This window comes from Chelonia mydas, chromosome 12, assembly GCF_015237465.2.
Source record: "Chelonia mydas isolate rCheMyd1 chromosome 12, rCheMyd1.pri.v2, whole genome shotgun sequence".
NCBI classification, from domain to species: Eukaryota; Metazoa; Chordata; order Testudines; family Cheloniidae; genus Chelonia; species Chelonia mydas.
Genome location: NC_051252.2, coordinates 23074380 through 23098434, shown reverse-complemented (window position 1 = coordinate 23098434; position 24055 = coordinate 23074380). Strand labels below are relative to the sequence as shown.

General features: G+C 41.3%; 1 long non-coding RNA gene across 1 annotated transcript in view; it reads right to left on the bottom strand.

Moving 5' to 3' along the window:
* The window catches only part of LOC114019234, a 168137-nt gene that overhangs the window by 128532 nt on the left and 15550 nt on the right, over positions 1-24055 (bottom strand). The gene's annotated exons all lie outside the window — the stretch shown is intronic.

The window sequence follows — 24055 nt, the reverse complement described above, 5'->3', positions numbered from 1 at the left end:
AGGCAAGCTGGAGAGAAACGCCTACTACTTAGTAGCCATAAGCAGCCACAATAAATATTTCTCAGCCCACAGAGTGGGGGTTGGGTGCTAGGTGGCTGGATTGCCTGAAGAGGATAGGCTGTGATTGGTTCATGTATCATAGGGTCCTATCAGCAACGAGTGACAGGATCTAAGTGGGATAGGCAGGTATTGAAGGTGGACTCAGCAGTGGCAAAGATATGTATCCAGCATGCAACTCTTTGATTCTGTGCTTGGCCAGCACACTTTTTAAAGTCCCTCTTTCCCTGTACATACACACAGAGTTGTTCTAGTGAGAGAGTACCCAATTTTTAACTCAATTATCTTTGCTACCTTTCCCATTTAGACTCATCCATCAACATATACGTTAGAGGAGCAGATGCTGTCTGTAAATCAGTGGAGTCATTCTGATTCTCCCAAGGAAGTGAGGCCCTCAGCAGTGGCCAAACTAAGCAGGGTTCTTTGATTAGCCCTGAAGATTTACTTTGCGTCTGGTTTGAATGGTGCACAACTCAGGTGGAAAAAATAACAGTTTGTCTGAGCTGCCAACACTTTGCTGTTCCTGATACAATACAGGATCTTATTTGGTACCTAGAGACTTTTCAACATGAAAACATTCTTCAAGAAAACAGACTGACTGTGGGCCCAAGCCAGCAAAACACTAAAGAACATGCTTAACTTAAGGCACATAAGTAGTGAGGATAAGGCTGCTCCAGCGTATGGAGATGATACAAGCCCCAAGTTGTCACTCTGTTCGACTCCATGTACACACTGTGCTGCTCTGCTTTGCTCCCAGTGTATGTGTCTTGGCTCATTTTGTTCTTCTCTTTTGCACTCCGAGTCCAAGAGGAAACTCTTTCAGAGTGCAGGACCAGAGAGGAGGAAGCACTACATGCACTTGCTTTGTTTAGGAAAACACCCTTTGCAATCTTCTGTATTTTCACAGGGTTAAACGAAACTGCAGTTCTTATCATTAGCTTGTTTCCCCAACATATAGTCTTCCTTGTCAAATATTGCTTTAGTTCTGACATTTATGGGCAGTTTACTCCTTAGAACATTGTGTAACTGGCTGTATAACACTGGCAGGTCTGGCAGACCTGCTGTCTGGCAGGTATGGAACACGGGAGCATTAACCCAGGGTAAGGAAGGATTTCCAGCAGTTGGGGCAAAATGACAGGCTGAGGCTCTTGTCTGGAGTGAAAGCCAGTCTGCTCCTCTTCCAGCTGCTCTCCTGTCCTGCTGGAAATACACCCTTATCCCCTAAATATGAGTTTCTTTCCTCAATGACCCACCTTCCAACTTTAGTGTCAGAACAAAACACTAGTTGCGTTGGGTTGAAGCATATGTACAAAGACAGTCAAGGAAGACAATTCATCTACAGTGGAGTGGCAGCAGACACTGCTCACATCAGAGGCAGAAATCAGAAACAAGCACTAGGGAGAGGGTATCTAGGAAGAGGCATTTTCAGGGACACGTAGGAGGCTAAGACATCTTGAAACAGGCTGTGTCTTGTGTGGAGACTTGGGGTATATCTACATGGCAATTAAAAACCCGCAACTGGCCTGTGCCTGCTGGTTTGGGCTCAGGGGGCTGGTTTAATTGTGATGGAGACGTTCGGGCTTGGGCTGGAGCCCAGGCTCTAGAACCCTGCAAGATGGGAGGATCCCAGAGTACTACAGGAAGGCAGGTGAGATAGAGAGAAGAGGCTGAGGATGTCAATGAAGTTTAGTGAAGGTTAGCTCTAAAAATTAGTCCTTGTGTCACTTATAGCAGTGGAGATTCATTTAGCTTACAATTCTTTTTGCATTTCCTTAATCACAAAGCACAGGTAGCAAACAAATGCTAGTACCTGGCTTCCAACTGCATCTTTTTGAGACTTTTTGAGTGGTGCTTCCAAACAGATGAAGATTAGCCCAAATGGAAGGGAGCTCATTCATCTTGCTGTGTTTATACTTTCCAACACATTCACATTGTATATTTGTAAGTTGTTCCAGAAACTCCACAGGAATCAAGCTGGTTTACAGAATCTCCTCCTTGCACTTGTATTTGTGTAAGTTGCTCTCTTGCTGCATTTTGGCCTTCTACGCTCTTGCACTCTTGTTAACCCCATAGATAGATGCACCCAGAAAACCTAACCATGCCCATCTACATCCTGAATTTAGTCAGAAAACACCTTAAGAACCCAACCCTTTCTACTAAAAAGGCAATATGAAAGCAGAAGCTTGGGATGATGCAGCAAACAACAAACTCCCTGCCAAGGTGTCTGCTGTCTGCCAGTAGGTGACCGCATGATATAAATAGGCAGGTCCTCACTTATATTTGCAAAGAGATGCAACTAGAAAAGCCCACCAGTAATAATACTAACAATAATACCTAGCGCATAGAGCTTTTCACCCACAGATCTCAAGGCACTTTAAAAAGGAAAGCAAGTATCATTATCCTGAGGCACAAAGACGTAATATGTGTTGCCTGAGGTCACAAAGGTCAAAGCGTGAGCATCTGCCACTGACTCCCAGGCCAGTGCACTATCCACTGGACCACGTTGCCCCTCTATAGTGACCATGTTCCCATGCAACTTCTTCCTAAACAAAAACTGGATTGTTAAAGGATCAATCAAGGTTAGCACATTTTAAATGTCCATACGATTCTGAAACAAAACTAGCAGCTCTATAAAGGGGCTTCAGGATTTTTAAAATTCCAGGTGACCAGGTCCTTAGCCAACTGAGGATGAGGAGGTGTTCTGTGAAGCTGGGCATATACACACACGTGTGGCTGTGCATGTATTACTATACTCCATCTCTGTCTTGTGAGTAGGCTGAGTACTGAAAGTAACAAAATGCTGCCGGGTGTTCCAGGGATCAGGACTCGTGTACCCTGGAGCAGTGAGAAAGAGGAAGTGGAGGAATGACCTGAGGTGCTTGCAAGAGCTTGCAATTCCAACAAACTCCGTGCCCTGGGATTGTCATTGGTGGGATGCCACACCAGAATTTTAGCCATGTTTCATCCCTTGCTGTAGAAGTCTGAGAGTTTTTCTGTTTATCAGGAATATGTTGTTTACAAAAACCATTTTAAATGGGCTTTTCAGTTTAGTTTTTGTCAAATTTGATAGGGTTCTTTTAATAGGCATACCACATAAAGAGCTGTAAGTGAAATCTGTGAATGATGTACAAAAGAAGATCATGTTTGTTTATTTAGAAAATTATATTTGGGGTTACCAGGCTGGGAGTCAGGTGATCTAAGTTTTATTTCTGACTCTGCCACTGAAACTCTGCGACATGTACGACTAGTCATTTAATCACTGTATGCCTCAGTTTTCCCACCTGAAAATGTGGGAATAATAATGTATATCCCACCTTTTTAATGCACTTTAAAAAGCTACAAAGGAAAAAGCTGATGTAAGCACTAATTAATTACAGATCCAAAATATAACAGAAACCCTGTCTTCTTAGTAAGGAAAAAAAAAAGTCTTTTGTATTGCAAAGGTTATTCAAGAAGCTGGCCACAAAAATTTGTTTCATTATGCCCTGATGTTCGAACCCAATGCAGGCTCTAATGGAAAAATCAGTTTCCAGAGAGGTGAGCCTCTTACCACCAGTCGCTGAAGTGTATCCCCTGGAGCAGTCATTGAGAGCACGGCCAACAGATTTTAAGTGCAGCCATGATCCAAAGTTTTTTTGCACCATCAAAATGAAATCATATGGACTTAGTACCATCAGCAGCCTAACCACAAATGGAAACAGTGCAGAAAACAGCATTCCACAGCTAATATAATTAGCTAGATTAATATTATGAGAATGCTTTATAAACAACCTAAAGAATTTTTACACATGAGCCTGATACTGTCTCACAAGATCTGAGAACAACCTACGCATAAAATATATTTCAACCAATATCTGAATTGGTAAAACACAGGACAGGCTCTCCCCAAATAGCAACAGTGTCATCCTGCTTATTCTCAACTTGTTTCTTCAAGTATTGTAAAGCAGGGATATAGCATAGCCAACATTATGTAGCCATATCTGTAGCACTGATTCCAGTCATTATCACAAAATAAGATCCTCTTTCCCACATCACATAGTACATGTATACAGTCTTCACAGAAACACACAGAAGGATTTTTAGATTTTTTAAAAGCCATAAGAAGAATATAAGTCCTGCAATTCAGTTTTCTTTACCTAAATCTTACATTGAATTCAAAAAGGCTCCACTGTCTTCACAATGAAAACTTTTTACTGCTATAATAAATTTTGTTTCCATCTAAGAATCTGAACTCCAAGAAATTATTATTTAAAATGATCAGAGTACAACTGTGACCATTTCAACTCAAAAATGCAGCTCAGTTATAGAATGAGAGTGCCATCTACTGGTCTTCCCAAAGAATAAGTACCTATAGAGATGGTGCTTTGGTTCACATTGATTTGGTTTTCACATTTTTTTATTTTTAAACAGATCTATACCATTTATACATAAATAGAGATATAGGTTGCAATGGCCAACATTTGTTTGGAGTTTGCTAAACAAAGAAATATTTATTTTATGAGCTAGAGTGAGCACCTAATTTGAAAAAATCTTTTGACATAATTTTAATTAAAAATGAAAATTTTAGTTAAATGTATCTATGGTGCAGGGACAGGGAAATGCTGGAGAGAGTAATGAAATGGATGAATGTCTTCACAGAAGCTGAACTCATCCAAAAACTAAGACATTTTGGAAAGATTTTGGGGACTCTGTTCTGGAGACAGCGGGTTGCCAGTTGTCATAGAAACCAGTGTTCTTGGGTTAGTGTTTCTGTTGAATTTTATCCCAAAATCTGTGCTGTAGAAGGGTTAAAAAGAACTGATTATCCAGTTGTTATCTGCAGCAAGAATCACAGTCACCAGCTGTTGGAAGTGATGTGACTCACCTAAATCAATTGACTGAGTCCCAAAACTTTTGGAAATGCTCGAATTAGAAAAGCTGACCCATCAAGTCAGAATTCTGTAGGGAAGAAGGGGGGGAAAGGGGGGGGAAGCTGTTGGAATTTCCTGGAATTAACTGGTACAGAAAACCTGAGAAATGGGGGATTTTTTTTTTAAAACCGAGGACGGGAGAAGTTGTTATACTGCTACCTTCCTAGGCAGGCACCACCCTAGTTTTGCAGATTCCAGAAGACCAGCCTTCATATCAAAACTTGCACATACACCAAACCTACTCATGGTAGAATTGTAAAGTTAGCACCGCAAAAATATGTCCATAACAATTTATTAGCTCTGTTAATAATTTTAAAAATGTAAATTGAACATTTTAAAATTCACATAGTGCACTAATTGTTCTGGAATAAAGTGACTTTTATTCCAAATAGAGTCCACAGGAATAGCTACAGGGAGCTATAGTGGAATATCTACCGCAGAATAGCTCATTCAGTAATATTCGTTGTGGTCAATTTCCTGGTGCATATTAGCCTTCTTTATAGATGCAGCCAGGGGGGTCAAATAACAGTTAACATGGGTTTATCCCTCTTTTGTGCCCACCCAGTTCTGGGTTCCAAAAACTAACACTGATTCATCTAGGCAGCCCTGGGGATCCACAATTATGATTGCTCAAGATGAGCTGTTTCTGTCACCAGTGCCACCCAGAATTGCCATTCACTACAGCCCTGTCCCCTCCTTGTGCTAGCATATATCCTTGGATGGTGTCGAGGATGGGAGGAAATTTATTAGTACAAAGTGCAAAGTCATACATACAGGGACTAATAAGAATTTCTGCTATAATATGGGAAATGAACAGTTGGCTACGACAGAGGAAGAGAAAGTCCTTCGTGTATTAGTTGATCATAGGATGTCTGAGCCACCATTGTGAAGCTGTTGTGAAAAAGGTAAATGTGGTCGTAGCATGTGTCAGGCAAGGTATTTCCAGTAGAGATAGGGACGTATTAATACCTTTGTACAAGGCACTAGTAAAACCTAATCTGGAATACTGTGTATAATTCTGGTTACCCATGCTCAAGAAAAATGATCTCATACTGGTACAGAGAGGCTACTCAGATGATTATGTCTTATTAAAGAAAAACTAAAGGAGCTTTACTTATTTAGCTTAGCAAAAGAAAGGCTGAGAGGGAATATGGTTGCTCTCTATAAAAACTTGGGGGAAGGGCCGGGGGGGAAGGGGTGTGGTAAACACCAGAAAAGGAAAAGAGCTATTTAAGACAAAGGATAACATTGGCACAAGCACAAATGTGTATAAAACTGGCAACAAATGCATTGGGGCAGGAAATTATAAAGTTTCTAACTATCAGAGGAGCAAGGTTCTGGAACAGCCTTTCGGTAGGTGTAGTGGGAGCCAATAACCTAGCTAGTTTTAAGCTAGAGCTTGATTAATTTATGAATGGGATTATATGACAGGATTGCCTGTGACAGCAGAGGAGTGAACTCAGTGACTCAGGAGGTCCCTTCCAGCCTGGGTGCCCTGCAGTCAGGCATTAGATGGGGCCTCACATGATATCCTGTGGCTGTATTACTCAGTTCTTGCACCAAGGGAATTCTCCCCCATGGGATTTGGGACTTTTCTAGCCCCCTTATTCTGCCACAGCATTATACAGGGACAATAGCGGGAGGAAAAGTTCCTCCCAAGGTTCCTTAGCTAGGTCACAGGTGTCGTGCCAGTGGTGGTTAGCAAATAGATTCAGTCACATTCCATTCGCTTCTAACAGTGAAAACAGAATTTGATTTTCCTTACTAATAAAGGGTTGCTTCTGTAGGCTAAGCTCACTGAACACACCAGTGGCTTCTTGCATGCCATTCCCCTTACTTCCTGTGTGCCATCCTCCCTAGCCAGCTCCATTTCAAGAACTCCCTGCAGCCCCCCACCTCCTCCATGTCAGAAGCTCTATGCATTCCCCCTCACCCCATGCCAGTGGCTCTCTGTGCCCCTCTATTTCCCCATTTTCCCCATGACAGGGTCTTTGTGTGGCTCCCATTCCCCCCTTCACTATAACCATGTCCCCCTCCCCACTATCATTGTCCCCCATTCTCCCACTTCAACGGCAGGGGATCTGTATGGTCCCCTGTTGCCATCACGACAGAAGCACTTTGTATCCCCCATTCCCTCAAGCCACATTCTTCCCACCACCTGCACCTGGGGTTCACTGTGCACCACCCCACCCCTACCCCCCGCCATTCCCTGCCATCCCCGTTCTCCCCCTATGCTTGGGGCTCTGGATGCCCCTCATTCCACCCTCCTTCCACACTAGGACCCCCCATGCTCCTACATAGCCAGAGCCTTTGTGTGCAGGCGTCCCCATTCCCCCACCATTCTGATATCTCTTTGTTTTGTCTGGGAGATAAGGCAGTCAGGGTGTCACAAGTTTAAACTGCAATGGGAGGATGGGCTGAGATGGGGGTGTTGTTATGCTGGAAGGTATGAATGGTTGCCATCAACTGGTTCTTTGACCTATATACAGTTGCAGAGGTGGTTGAAGTGGATGGCTCTGCTAAGCAGATGCAAGGGGCTACGTGTGTCCCTCATTTGCCCCTTCCATTTTCCTATTTTCATGAAAATCAGTAGGATCTGCCCCTTGACTCCTACAACAGTCCCTGAAATTTTGGAATTGATCAGATGTGGCAGTCAAAAGTTATTGCATTACAAACAGAGGAATTCTATCAGGTTGAGTGTAGGGCCTCACAGCACCGAGTCACTTAGTATGACACATGAACATCTTAGGATCCATATTTCTTACTGATATTTGGTGACACTCTCTCACATTTATATGCTTATTTCACACTATCCTCATAGTGAAAATAATCAGGCCCAAGAGGAGATGGAGAAGGATGAATAGTAGAAAATGAAAGTTAGAATGAGAAGAGAACAAATGAGTGATTTTCCCTTCCATATCATCTGCAAATTTTGCCACCTCACTGTTTACCCCATTTTTCCAGATCATTTATGAATATGTTGAATAGGACTGGTCCCAGTACAGGGGGACACCATTATTTACCTCTCTCCATTCTGAAAACTGACCATTTATTCCTACCCTTTGTTTCCTATCTTTTAACCATTTACCAATCCATGAGAGAACCTTCCCTCTTATCCCATGACAGCTTACTTTGCTTAAGAGCCTTTGGTGAAGACCTTGTCAAAGGTTTTCTGAAAATCTAAGAACACTGTATCCACTGGATCCCCCTTGTCCACATGCTTATTGATCCCCTCAAAGAATTCTAGTAGATGAGTGAGGCATGGTTTCCCTTTACAAAAACCATGTTGACTTTTCCCCAACAAATTATGTTCATCTATGTGTCTGACAATTTTGTTCTTTACTATAGTTTCAACCAGTTTGCCTGGTACTAAAGTCGGACTTACCAGCCTGTAATTGCCAGGCTCACCTCTGGAGCCCTTTTTAAAACTTGGCATCACATAAGCTATCCTCCACTCATTTGGTACAGCAGCTGATTTAAATAATAGGTTACAAACTACAGTTAGTAGTTCTGCAATTTCACATTTGAGTTCCTTCAGAACTCTTGGGTGAATACCATCTAGTCCTGGTGACTTATTACTGTTTATTTTATCAAGTTGTTCCAAAACCTCCTCTTCTAATGACACCTCAATCTGGGACAGTTCCTCAGCTTTGTCACGTAACAAGAATGACTCGGGTTTGGAAATTTCCCTCACATCCTCAGCTGTTAAGACTGATGCAAAGAATTCATTTAGTTTCTCCACAATGGCCTTATCATCCTTGAGTGCTCCTTTAGCATCGCGATTGTCCAGTGGCCCCACTGGTTGTTTAGCAGGCTTCCTGCTTCTGATGTACTTTAAAAAAAAATTGCTATTACTTTTTGAGTCTTTAGCTAGTTGTTCATCAAATTCTTTTTTTGGCCTTCCTAATTATATTTTTACACTTCATTTGCCAGAATTTGTGCTCCTTTGTATTTTCCTCACTAGGATTTAACTTCCACTTTTTAAAGGATGCCTTTTTGTCTCTGACTGCTTATTTTACTGTGCTGTTTAGCCACAGTGGCACTTTTTTTGTTCTCTTACTGTTTTTTAATTTGGGGTATACATTTAAGTTGAGCCTCTATTGTGATGTTTTTAAAAAGTTTCCCTTCCATTCAGGGATTTCACTTTTGGCACTTTACCTTTTAATTTCTGTTTCACTAACTTCCTCATTTTGTGTAGTTCCCCTTTCTGAAATTAAATGCTACAGTGTTGGACTACTGTGGTGTTTTCCCCGCCAGAGGGATGTTAAATTTAATTACATTATAGTCAGTATCTCCAAGCGGTCCAGCCATATTCACCTCTTGGACCAGATCCTGTGTTCTACTTAGGACTAACCCAAGAACTGCCTCTCCTTTTGTGGGTTTCAGGACTAGCTGCTCCAAGAAGCAGTCATTTAAGGTGTCAAGAAACTTTATCTCTACATCCTGTCTGAGGTGACATGTATCCAGACTTTTCATCTCCTCGTTCTTCAGAGATCGAGGCTTATATTTGGTCCCACAGATTATATTTAATGAAATTAAAATGTCTATATCTGTATCATTGGTCCAATCCAACTCAGGTAAAACTCCCTCTTAAACCAATAGGAATCTTGGTTGATTAGAACGGTAGGATTACACCCCATTAAAATTAGACTGCAATCCAGTACTAGTTTTATTTGTGGCTTCAAAAGCCATTGCTAGCCTGGATTAGGGGAGGGAAAAATTGTATGAGGCTGTTTAAACTGCAAATAGACGATGTTAAGATACAACTTGACATGCAACATTTTTGCCTTGATTTAAAAAAAAAAAAAACCTAGATATTTCATACACACAATTGATCACCTTTCTTAAATGTTTGTATTCTCGGAAGAAAAAACAGAGTTGCAATTACAGTGAAATGAGAACACAAAATACAGTGCCAGTGCCAATAAGGCTTCTACGAATCACAGTCCTTGTGAATCATTAAGGCTTCCCATTTACCTAAATGCACTTGAACACAGATTAATATGAAAGTTATTCAGTTTCACATTATCTAAATGAATCCCCAAAAAATGAGATTTCTTTAGTACACTAAGATCACATTAATGATAAATAACAGTGAGTTATGCTTCGAGGGAGAACTTTAATGTTTCTTGACTTTCCATTTTAGTTTGTCAACTTTAATCTTCATATAAATCACAGCTTTTTTCCATCTCTGTTTCCTATTAGGTCATGTAGCCCAACTCCACGCTAGTGGGAGATTGTTCCCGACAACTTATTTAAAGCCTGTAGAAACATTTTTCCTCTCCTTTCTGTATTATTTATATTACTATAGTGACTATGATCCATAGGCATAGCACTAGGCACTCTACAAACACAGAACAAAAGGATGGTCCCAGACAGACAGAGTGGGGGAGCATAAGGAAAGAAAAAAGACAATACCAGTCAGCATGGCAGGCTGTGGTCTCAGCACATCAGTGGCCTAACCATTATCAAGTTTTTTGTAGGCATTGCAGCAAAATAAAGTTTTAAGGAGGAATTTGAAGGAGGATAATGAGGTAGTTTGGTAGATATTTACTGGAAACTCCTCCCAAGCATGAGGGATAGTATGGGAGAAAATATGAAGGTGCCGTGTTTGAAAATTTAACAGTTTTCAAATGGAGGCAGGAATCAGCGTCATGAAGGGCCTTGAAAATGGAAATAAGTATCTTATATTTGATACAGTAAAGGAGGAGCCGGTGGAGGGATGTAAAGAGAGGTGTGACATGGTCAAAGCAACAGGCTAGGAAAATGATCTTTCCAGCAGCATTCTGAATGGACATGAGTGAGGCAATATTAGATTTGTCAAGGCCAGAGAAAAAGATGTTGCAGTAACTGAGATGGGAGATTATAAGAGCCTGGATGAGAATTTTAGCTGTGTGGATGAACAGGAGGCAATCTGAAAAATTTACACATAGCCTGGATGTGAGGACCAAAAAGGGTCCAAGTTGAAGAGGATGCCCAGGTGACATGTGTGAAAGACAGGCAGGATTGTGGTGTTGTCCCCACTGATAAAGAAAGAAGGTAGGGGGAGGGCTTGGAAAGTTGGGAGGAAAGATAAATATTTTTTTTTAATCACAATAAAGATACAAAACAAAGCAGAAGATGGTATAGAGTAAATCTCACAGAACCTTCACAATTAGAAGAACAGGACTCAGATGTGTTAAACAGAAAGGGGATTCTTGATTCAGGATGCTAGATACACACACACACAGACGCTCTAGCTCCCTGACTCTGTAATTTGCAGACTGAGGTACTCAGCTGGTAGTGTTACCAAACAAATTTTGCCTAAATTCTGGTCCGCATTATGCAGTCATAATAAAATTGCAACTACACCCCATGCAATTCCAGTCAAAGAATGCACAAGCCATTGGTTATAAGTGGCATATAATAAAACATTCATTACCACTAAAGCAAGAATACACAACAAACAGGTTTGAAGCTACTTGGTGTTACACAGAAAAACAAACAGGGCAGTTTAACTACTGTATATTTAAATAGTGCATTTTTTAAAAGGGAGCCAAATAGCAGAACAGATTCTAGGATTCAAATCAGTCAGTTTTTACATAACAAAAGTATACCACACTTTGCCACACCAGGTACTCAAATGATGGGTAGTGAAGTTCCACCACTAGTCTCTGATAAGGAGTCTGACAGCCATCACTAAGGTGGCCTGACTCTGAACTTGCGAAGGGCTGGTGGCTCCTGGAATACTCAGAGAGACCACAAATCCTACAGCAACTTGTAGGATCAGGCCTAAAACATTCCAAAGCAGCAGCATATTAATGCCTAGGCCGATAAGGCCAAGGCCTAGGCCTAGGGCAGCAAATTTGCAGGGACAGCAAATTTATAATAGCAGCCAGAGGCTGCTTCCCCCAGTGCCAGTTTGCGCCCTCTGCCCCCGGCCCTGCCCCAACGCCACCCCTTCCCCGCCCCCATTCCCCGCCCCATTGGTCCCCTTCCCCAAATCCCCGCCCCAACCTCACCTCCTCTCCTGAGCGTGCCGCGTTCCCCCCTTTCCCCCCCCTCCTTTGCGCAGCTGTTTTGCGCACACGCACTGGCGGGGAGCGGAGAGAAGCAGGACCCGGCGGCGCACTCAGGGGAGGAGGCGGAGGTGAGCTGTGCGGGGGGTGGCAATTATTTCTGGACCTAGGGGTGGCAAAATCATTAATCCGCCACTGTTCCAAAGAGTCCATTTTGCTGTCTAGCACAATGAAAGCAACAGATGCTAATCTAGTCAATATTTTCATTAATGACCTGGATGACAGAGTAGACAGTATGTTAATAAAACTTGCAGACGACACCATGCACTTAGGGGGTTACAGTGGATCACAAGTTGAATGAGTCAACAATTTGACGCAGTTGCAAAAAAAAAAAAAAAAAAAAAAAAGGCTAATAAAATTCTGGATTATTAACAGGAGTGTTGTGTGTAAGATAAGGGAGGTAACTGTCTCACTCTGCTCAGCACTGGTGAGGCCTCAGCAGGAATACTGTGTCCAATTCTGGGCACCACATTTTAGGAAAGATGTGAACAAATTGGACAGAATCCACCGGACAGCAATAAAAACAAAGGAGAAAACATAACTTATGAGGAAAGATTAAAAAACCTGGGCACATTTAGTCTTGAGAGAAGAACAACAACCTGATAATTTTCAAATATGTTAAGGGTTGTTATAAAGAGGATGGTGATCAATTGTTTTCCATGTCCACTGAAGATAGGACAAGAAGTAATACGCTTAATCTGCTGCAAGGGAGATTTAGGTTAGATATTAGGAAAAACTTTCTAATTTTAAGGATAGTTAAGTACTGGAATAGGTTACCAAGGAAGTTTGTGGAATCCCCATCACTGGAGGTTTTTAACAACAGGTTGGACAAATACTTGTCAGGGATGGTCTCGGTTTACTTGGTCCTGCCTCAGTGCAGGGGGCTGGACTTGATGACTTCTCAAAGTCCCTTCGAGCCCTACATTTCTATGAATTCACACAAGGATACCCAAACTCAGCCCAGTTAGTTTCATTAATAGCTCCCAAGAAAGTTCCACCCTACATTTTTTTAAATGTCAGCTATAGAGCTCCTCCTCCTCCAGCATTCATTAGTTTTAATATTTCCCATTTTATATAGTTTTTTGGAGTAGTAATTAAGAGCAATGAAGTGTTTGATATTGAGTATCAAGATTAGTACTAGGAGATATCTTAGAGGTTCATTTCCAAACTCTATTCCAAAACATCTTTCAGTTGCATTCAGTTATAAAATCAGCTTTCTGGGTACCAAAATCTATTTTAATGTGTGGATCTAGTCCTTGAAGTCATCTGGTATGGGTTTCAGAGCTACCACTTTTTTAAATCCAAAATACAAATTTCCTTAGCCATCTCTAAACTTGCATATACAAATAACATATCCACAGGTGCATTATTGTAACTTGTTTGCAAGAGGATTCACACAAGTATGTGTTTGCATGTGCCTAGAAAATATAATTATAGGCACATTAGGAATACAAAAGCGGAGTGAGAAGAGGGGCAGATAGGTGAGAATCATACATGAAATATTTCAGAGTAACAGCCGTGTTAGTCTGTATTCGTAAAAAGAAAAGGAGTACTTGTGGCACCTTAGAGACTAACCAGTTTATTTGAGCATGAGCTTTCGTGAGCTACAGCTCACTTCATCGGATGCATAGCATATCGTGGAAACTGCAGAAGACATTATATACACACAGAGACCATGAAACAAAACTTCCTCCCACCCCACTCTCCTGCTGGTAACAGCTTATCTAAAGTGATCATCAAGTAGGGCCATTTCCAGCACAAATCCAGGTTTTCTCACCCTTCCCCCCCGCCCCCACACACACACATACAAACTCACTCTCCTGCTGGTAATAGCCCATCCCTCTTTGAAACCTCGGGGGTGGGGGGTGAGAAAACCTGGATTAGTGCTGGAAATGACCCACCTTGATTATCATGAGCATTATAAAGAGAGGTTTCAAAGAGGGATGGGCTATTACCAGCAGGAGAGTGAGTTTGTATGTGTGTGGGGGGGGGGGGGGAGGGGGGGAAGGGTGAGAAAACCTGGATTTGTGCTGGAAATGGCCCTACTTGATGATCACTTTAGATAAGCTGTTACCAGCAGGAGAGTGGGGTGGGAGGAAGTTTTGTTTCATGGTCTCTGTGTGTATATAATGTCTTCTGCAGTTTCCACGATATGCTATGCATCCGATGAAGTGAGCTGTAGCTCATGAAAGCTCATGCTCAAATAAACTGGTTAGTCTCTAAGGTGCCACAAGTACTCCTATACATGAAATATGTAACCTCAGTTTGCACATGTGCATTCAGCTATTTGCATATTTAAGCAGGACATGTGTACATGTTCATGTGTGCTTTAATGACAGCTGCTTGGCCTATATTTGCATTAGTGCAGCCTTTTGCATTCACTTCTGTTAACAATATAAGAGCTTAAACTGTAAACTTTACATTTCCTCTTTAAGATCTATTGTTTAGAAATGCTACCCACTATCTTTAATGCCCCCGAGTTGGTCCTGAATTTTGATCTTTGTATATTTGATGCTGTCTCCATTGGTTGCTGCCTTTAGGAAGGAAAAGGAAACTTTATTCTATAACTGCATTTTGCCTCCAATTCATCCTTCCAAACTCACCGCAGATGGACCAGGGACCCTGCCAGACCAAGAAAACAGCTATAGTTTCAGCCTAAAGCTGAAAATAACCATCACTCACCAAAACTTGACTGAAATATAGACGCACCTATTCTTTTCCCTTTTTCAGGGTGCTTTGTCTGTGTTTGGTGGTGAAAGTGACTAGACAAACTATCAGTTTTGTGTGGAAGTATTTTGTTGAAACCCAATGAATATTTCCATCATTTAAGAAAAGGGTTAAAGACAGAGAGAAAAGATGGTTTAGTAATTTGAAACTCCCTTGCACATTTGGCTAAAAATTGGATGTTTATAGCAAGTATTTGATAACTGAGGAGCTAAACTTGAAATTATAAAAAGAATCCTGAGCACTAGCCATGGGGCATTAAATATCAAAGCCACAAAAGCCCTTAATTTTAGGCACTGTGCTGGCCTTCTGTAGTGGATTGAATTTAACCCCATATGAACCAGGGCAAGTCATTTAACTATAAATAGTATGTAACCAGCAAACTGCAGTGGACTGCCATGAGCAGTGAAGATCCTTAAGGAGACATACCAACTTTTCACACAATTTCACTACACTGACTGGCCAGTGGTGGAGCAGGATTTTCCCCTTACAGTTTTAGAAATATTATGGTAATATTGAGACGGGGGACAGGAGAGTTAATTATGAACATCAGCATCTGAACATTTGCCAGCCGACACCACACAATTATTTCCTAAACATAGAGGAAAACTAGAGCGTGCTCCGATACCATGTGTGATAACTGTTGGTAAATGCTGACATTTTAGTGGCATCACTGCATGGTCCAAGTGTAAATATGTTGTTTTTCCAAACATTAAAAGAAATTCATCTACTCTAAGGAAGCTGTGATTGCAAATCAATTTTTTTCAATCTACTTTTACTCAGTATTATCAAAATCAAGCATTCAAAAATGAGTTTTTGGCTTAAAAATCATGACACTTTAAAATAAAATGTTGAGTCCTTTTTATTTGCTTTCTGCTATTTTGAGCCATTGGGTTCATGTGTTCAGTCTTTTCTCCGCAACCACAAAAGCTTATTTTTTTAAATGATTGCTAAGATTCTCATGACTCCAGGAGCTGAGGATCGACAGAAAAGTATTGTGATACTTGTAAGTAAATTGTGAAAAGTTGCCAATGCTATTTACTCTAAGTCTAGCTGAATTTTATTTTAAGTGAAAAGGCTTCATGTTGTCCCTCTACTGGATGCTGAAATTCACCTCTCAATCTAAGAGCTTTAGACAAGCCTTCTCAGCTGTAGCTGCTTCTACTATGCACTGATTACACAAGATAAGGCCATTGGGATTTGTACAGTCAGGGAATCCCACAGCCCCTCCTGTGGCTCACCTCCAAACGTCCTCTATGTGTTGGCCTCTCTGGGTATGCCTATATGGCCATTAGACATCTGCAACTGAGCTGACTCCAGCTTGCAGGGCTCAGGCTATGGGGCTGTTTAATTGTGTTGAACACGTTCAGGCTTGTGCTGGAGCATGGGTTTTAGGACCCTGCGAGATGGGAGGGTCCCAGAGCTCGGGCTGCAGGCAGAGCCCAACCGTCTACATAGCAATTAAACAGCCCCTTAGCCCAAGCCCCAGCCTGCTGGAACGGGCCAGACAAGGGTGTCTAACTGCAGTAGACATACACTCTGGTGCCAGACAATCCACTTACATGTTGTGAAGAGTTTGCAGAGGGCATGCCTGCACAGCCAGTTCTAGCCGTGCCCATCCATGTGGCTTACCTGTGTGACAATCCTTACACACATCCTCCTTGCCAGGGTAAATTTCACTCTCAATAAGTAGTCAAGATAAAACAACAACATTATCAGTTAAGAATGACTTCATGACATGAATCACACTGGCTCTCAAATGATCTACTGCTAAGTGAACATGCCTGCTTGTTTTGCTTAAAAGTACTTAAAAGCTTAAAAAGTTATTTCCTCACTTTTGCGTATAATGTCCCTTGAAGTTTGAAACTGAATTATGTTTCCTTACCAAATATTTTTCCTCCAATATGTATATTCTCATCTGTTTTTGTAGGATTGCTCATGGATACTGGGATCAAAACAAAATATTAAGAAAACAGCAGTGAAGCATTTGTTTTGAGAGGAAAAAAAAAAAGAGAGAAAGAACTACAGGGAGTTTGAAAATAAATATTGGGGGAGGGGGAACAGATCAAATTTGGGGCCTATTGACCTTGACAAATATCCCTCTACATATCTTAACTCTGCCCTTGCAGACATCTCAAATATATTTTTTACATTTTGTGTTCATATCTATGTTGAAACTTTATAGCACAATTCCATCACGTGACATGCTTAATTCTATCCAAATATTCTTCTTAAAGTATAATAATTAAACTGATTTGTTTGCTTTTAATATGAGAAGTACCAATGAATGTAATAATGAAATAACTGTTACCAACATCTTTAATATTTTCTGTACATTTCAAAGCATTGATAAAATCAGGACAAAAATAGCAAGAAAAGAGAACACATGCAAGCTTGATTGCATCCTCTCTGTGCAGTTGCTATGCAGCAATTGCCTTCATACAAAGAACTTTGGCTTTTTTGCTTACTAACGTTTCGTCATTCAAGTAGATACAGTATGTTCAGAACCAAGGCAGTTTAAAAGAAGTCTTTGCTCTTGAGAATTGTCTTAGAGAACTATTAATTAGAAATATACGTGTCTCTGAATTACACATTTTTCATAATTATGTTAACCACTAGATAACATTCAACCTAAATAAAAAAAGCAACCAAAAAGCACTTCATCCTAATGCAGAAAACGCAGTGAAACAGACAGGCACTCAGCCTAAAAAAAAGAACATTTTTTTGGCAGCTAGCGTGGGTAGTCCTTTGTCACTGCTGCCTTTTACAACAGGTTTTCTGGCTCACTACTGTTTCAACTCTTATGTTTCACTATGGATCTGTACATATCAAAAGCTCATGGCATGATTTGCCACCTGCCTGCTCCTTCAGAGCTGATGAAAATGTTCCTAAAATTTAGAAAGGGAAATCACTGTTTATGAACACACAGGTCAAAAGACACACTTAATGAATGTCCTAAAATGGATTTAGACAAAAAACATTGTTTCCTATCGTAGTTGGCAGAATAAAATAGTTTCAAAATACAAGTTTAAGTTCTAAAACTAGCCTTTTCATAGAGGTAATAGTAACTCTTAGCTCAGCCTTCTAAAACAAGCGTGTGATAGTCCACTTTAGCTCTGATAGAGTTGGCTGCCCTATTATAATACTGACACTACTTAGTAATTAAGCTAAACTTAGAAGTTTATTGCCTACAATCATGGACTAAGTTCTGTCCTGTACTGCACATAAGTGCCCACCAGAAAGCTTTGTGCCCAGCAGCAGGAGAGCAGAATATCCCTATTATGATTCCCCAAAGCACGGTGCCAGCTTCTCTCAAAGGAGCAGTTGTTGGGCCCTTCCTCAAAAACCTCTCTCTCGGTGCAGCCAGTCTTCACAATTACTGTCCTGTATCTAGCTTTCCCTTTTAGGGAAAAGAGATTGAGGTGGTCTGAGCAAAGCAGGTCCATCTGGGATCTCTGATCCCTGTCAGTCTGGTTTTCAGATTGGGTATAATATGGAAACTCTGCAGGTGTCATTGGTACGAGATCGTCTCATGGTGAGAGACCAGGTGTCCATGCTGATTCTTGTAGATTTTAGCAGCCTTTAATACCACTGATTATGAGGCTTTGTTGATATACCTGGTGTATAAACCATGTGTTTATAACCTTGTGCTTAGTGGTATTACCACCCACGGAGGGCAAAGTACTCCGATGGGCCAATCTGCATTCCACTCTGGTCTCTCAGCCCACCAGGGATATGAGTTGGTGGTTCCTTCATGGAGCTGTGAGCACAGGCATGCACATGATGCGGTCCATGAACTGCCCTGACACCTGTCCCTTCTGTAGCAAGATGGAGACAATGGCCCATATTCTGGGTATGCCAGATTACAGCCCCTCTTGTGGCTCCTCCAGAACCTGCTCCTGAGGCTCTGGCTGTACCTTTAACCACACCTCCTGATCTACACACACACACCCCTGTGGCCCCACAAAGTTGTGAAACCTCTTCATCAACCTCCTCCTCCAAGGTGGCCATTCACATACAAGTAGGAGGAAACTGGACAGGGCATGGGGGAGAACTCTGTGACTATGGGGCCTACTTCTGATCCCTCTTGAAGTCACCTCTCTGGGCAGAGTTCCTCTGGGTTGTGACAACTGCCTCCCTGGATGCCTTCAAGGAGCAGTGAGAGCTGTCCAGGGTTCTTTGTTCAGTGTTCCCTTGTGGATCCCTGATTCTATCCATGTGACCTTCACTCCCATCCCTGTTTTTTTATTTGTTGTCCCCCCAAATTAGTTAATGCCTGGATCTGGTGGCTCTTCCCCTTAAACTGAGGGAGGGTCACGGGGTTCACTCACTGCTCGGGTGCCTCTTCCTGGTGGCTTTGGGGATTAGCTTCCTCCAGGTGTTGCACCCTCCTCCAGTAGTCTCCCCATCCGTCATCTTCTCTCACTCTGTGGCCCCTCTCGCTCGAGGAGCTGCAGCTTTCTATTCGTGGCTTAGTCCTCCAGCCAGGTCGCTATTCTCCCCCTTCCAGCGTATCAAGGTCTTCCAAGGCCAACTGTCCCAGGTAGTCTGCTCTCTGCTTTGGGGTCCACACCACTTCCCCAGTGGCTGGTAGGGGAACCCAGGCTCACCTTCTACTCCAGTTCCAGTTCAGGGGCCCTCCCATCAGCAGGTCTGTCCTACCTCCATCCCTTGCTAACTTTACCCTGAGCGAAAGGCTACCTTTCTAGCTCTCCTCCTTCTCTGGGTTTGCAAGCCCAAACTCCCTCCTCCCAGGGAGGAGCTGTAGGCCCAAACATACCTTCCTGCACCCTGGGAGTAACTGCAGACTACTTCCCTGCAGACCTCAGATGCTCTCAGCTCCTGGGCTTTACATAGGCCCCTCCTGTTCCTGACCAGCTGAGTCTCATTTAATCAGTCCCTGCTCCCTGGCTCCTCCCCCAGGTGTAGAATGGAGAGTTAATTGGCCCACCTGGCTACCTTAACCCCTTCAAGTCTGGAGTGCGATGGGCATTCCATCACAGTGGCAGCCTTTAGTAATGGGCAGCCCATCCCAGTGCTTCAATGGATACTCTGACCTAAGGGCTCTCTCATGCAGGATTCCATTCTGTCATCCTTCTGGATTCACTTATGGTACATACTGAAATGCTAGGGGAGCTAGTAAGGAAGTTTAGACTGCTGTTCGGGTCTTCCTCCTGTTCCAGTTGTTAGTTGCTTATTGATCGCCGAACAAGTCCTCCCGGTGCAGTGTTATTTTTTCATTACTTTGGTTTCTTATTACTAATAAAATACCTGAGCACAAAAAATAAAAAAATCCATGCAGCATCATGAAAGCCATCAAGAGGATTCTGGGGCAGGTCCTATAGATCAGAGAGTGAGGTCCACACACTTATCAATATACATCTGGTAAAGACCGGCCTGAACTGGCCAGAATACAGAACACACATTCATGCTGCTTTCGCAAACCAGCTCTGGAGAAGTTTAGCTGATTCCATGGAGTTTAAAATATTCACTTTTTAACCTAGCAGTGCACTGTATTCTACAGTAATCAGCACAAAAGTGCTGAACAAGATTTTTATCCACTATACAAAACCACAAAGTAAACCCAAAATTCTACCACAGCAAAAGCAGAAACTCAGCACAATGTATTTTTTCTTTTTTTGTTGTTTTGTTAATTTATTTAGTTGTGTGTGTTTGTGCACACACACACACACACACACACTTCTTTGTTTGTTTAGGAAGTTTGAACAGGTTTACAAATACGGACTATGTAAATATGAGAAACAAAACAATAATCATTACAACAGTGAACTTTTATGTAAGGAAACCTTATACAATAAAATACTCGTTAGAACTCTCTTTTTAGCAGGGTGTTATATTACAGAGTGAGAATCATTACAACATCTCATGGCATGTTATTTCTATTGATTTTATTAAATTGAGTGAAATCTCTGATTACACATATTTAACAGACCAGTTATGTCTATCAAATGTTAATATTTAAAAAACAGACTGTTGTGCCGGTTTGGGGTTTTCAGTTATTTTGTTTTGTTTTTTTGCAGGTGAATGCTCTTTGTCTGAGTATTGAATAAAATACTGAACCACATATCTAAGTATCTATTTGTCCTCCTCTTTTGCTGGCTAAACGGGTGTGTTAAATAACGGGTGTGTTAAATTTTTCCATAACAACCTCCCATAGTTGGACTATTTTTGCTTTTTCAGTGACAGGCTATCAGTACCCTAGCAGCTATAGTACTAGCAGATGATAGATTAATTCTTAATTTCCTTTTGGTCACACAAAAGGAAAGCCTCAGAAGGATGACCAAAGGATAATTTGATAATAAATACCCAACAATTTATTACATTCGGCTACAAATTGCATTACAATATTCTATAATGACTTGACATGTCCACCACATATATAAAAAAATCTCCTCTTTCACCACAATTTCTCCAATATGCATCCCCAAGCAATCTATCTATCAAGCTGACTGATGTACAGTATCATTAAAACAGTATCTTAAAAAAAATGTATCATACTGTAGACTGAGCAAAATATCTTTCTAAACAACTATGCATTTAGTGGACTTTTTGGTTGTTCTTCAGGTTAATTGATCTTACATTTCATTAGGTTCTTGGAATACCTTAACCCCATGAAAAATGTTTTATTAGAGAGAGCTATTGGTCAGATGAGCAGATCATTGAACACAAAAAGAATTATGGGCAACATTTCAAAAAGTCGTTTAGAAACTTTTGAAAATATCACCCTACATTATTTTTATTCTTTGCTGGAAATATATCCAATTACTCAAAATTAGTTTTGTAATTAACAAACTGTCATATCTATCAATTTCCATGGTGCCAGGACAGCTTCATTTATTTCAGTCAATATACAGATGGTAGAAAATCATGTAAAACTCTTATTGCTTTGTGTGATGCACTGTAACACAAACTATTCCAAATACCCTGGAAATGTTAAGGTAAAGAGTAAATTTGTCAAAAGAGCCTAAGGGTATGTCGACACTGCAGAAAAAGAACCATGGCAGCGAGTCTCAGAGCCCGGGTCAACTGACATGGGCTTGTGGGGCTCATGCTAAAGGGCTAAAAATAGCAGTGTAGACATTTGGGCTCGGGCTAGAGCCCAGGCTCTGAACGCCAGTGAGACAGATGGGTCTCAGAGCCCAGGCTACATCCAAACCCAAAATGTCTACATGAGTAATTTTAGCCACGGAGCACAAGCCCAAGTCAGTTGACCCGGGCTCTGAGACTTGCTGCCAGGGGCCCTTTTTTGCAATGCACACACACACACACGCAAAGTGAGTTAGGAGCCCACGTCCCTTTGAAAGTCATTTAACAGTGGTCTATTTAACAATCAATATTGGTCTAATGTGATTGACTTGAAATAGGCACTGAAATATGCTTTAAAATACAATTATATTGAAAATACTTTTAAAACTAAGAAGGTTCAGTAATTCACTAGCCTTAAATTTGTTTTTTTTATTCTCTTCAAACAGTGAGTGTCCCTCGACTTCAGAGGACTGTTTGTCCTTGCTGTTCTGTGAAATATCTTCCATAACTCAGTGCCATCCCTTAACCTCCTCTCAGTTTGTTTTAAATTACTCTGTTCAACTTGGTTCCAGTGAGTTTAGACATTTTTTTTTCCTTCTTAGCTCTATGAAGTTCAGTCTTTTTTAAACACTCTCCTCACTTGGGAAGGGATAGACTGTGGTGGAAAAGAGGATAAATTTGTCACTAAGGCTTAGTATAGTCATCTGTGCATAGGACTGAGAGCCAGGAACTTCTTAATTCTAGTTCCACCTTGGCTGCTGACTTCCTTGGGCCTTGAGCAAGTCATTTAAGCCAAAATAGTCAAAAAATGCCCTTTAATGTTGGGTGCCCAACTGTAGATACTTAAGGCCTGATATTCAGAGTGCTGAGCACTCACCTCTTTAACTGCAATCAGTGGGAGGTGCAGGTATTCAGAATCTCTGAATACTATATCATAGGTTAGGCAACCAAAATAAGAGGCTATTTTTGAATATTTCAGATCTTCATCGCTATTTTTCAGTTCTCTCATCTGTAAAATAAGAATAGTATTACTTACCTACATACTTCACTGGGAAATTGTGTTTGTAAAAATCTTAGTTATTATAATACACCCTAATAATTCAGTAAACAGCGATACTCAAGGTACATTTTAACACAGTCTTTCCTTTAGCAATTCATTCAGAAACTACACCTCTACAGAGTGATAGATCAATTTGAGAATAAAACATGACCTTTGAAAACCAATATGATGTCTTCCATGTATGACAGAAGCAGAATAAAACTTCTTTAAAAAGTAAAATCATTTACAATTACTCTATTGCCTTCAGTGGGAATAGTCCACTGACTGCCTGAAATGATTTCTCATTTGTCAGACCAACCTTACAGTGCAAATTTCAAGAAAAATCAGATCAAGTTGAACACAAAAAGTTCCTGTCACACTCCACAGCTGATACATTCTGAGATCTTTGTTTCTTCTGCCACTGTTGCCCACCTGGAATTTTTGGACTATGCCATTTTGATTGATGCCAAGTCCCTTTCATACCTAAATCCAAGAAGCCAGCATGGCTTATTGTAAAGAACTGTCCACCTACTTCACAGAGTAGATCACTCATATCACTCATCTTAGGCCAACAGCGTCCATGCACCAAGCTCAGAACTGTTAATATGATGGCCACTATCTTGGCCAGCAAACCTAGGACTGAATTGAGGAACCTCAGAACTAAAACCAGCTTGAGCTAGAGAGCCAAGCTTCCATAGCTGGGTTGTTACAGACTCATATCCTCTGTGGATCAGGCACAGAGGGAGACCTGTAATACACACTCACCAGCGAGCCCACTAATGTTCAGTGAATTCAGTCCATTCACACAGCAAGAGATACTTGCAATATTATAGGAAATTTGAGTCACCATATCTAACTGAGTAGCACCACACCCCAGTACTGAGCATTAATGTATTTAACATCCTTTGGGAGGTAAAAATACTATGATGACCATTTTACAGTTGGGAAATTGAGGCAAAGAGAATTAAGTAACTTGACCAAGGTCACATAGGACGTCTGTGGCAGAAGTAAAAACTGAATCCAGGCCTCTTGTGTCAAAGCCATCCTTCTTCATAGGTCACTCTTTCAGGTTAGTGAAAAGTGCTCAATATTAAAATTTGGGCCCTTATTGCCTGAGATTGTCAATACCACATTTGAGGAAGGATATCTACCATCATCTTAAAGCACACACTAGGCCAACCAATACTAAAGAAGCAATCTCTGGGCCTGTTGGGTAGGAA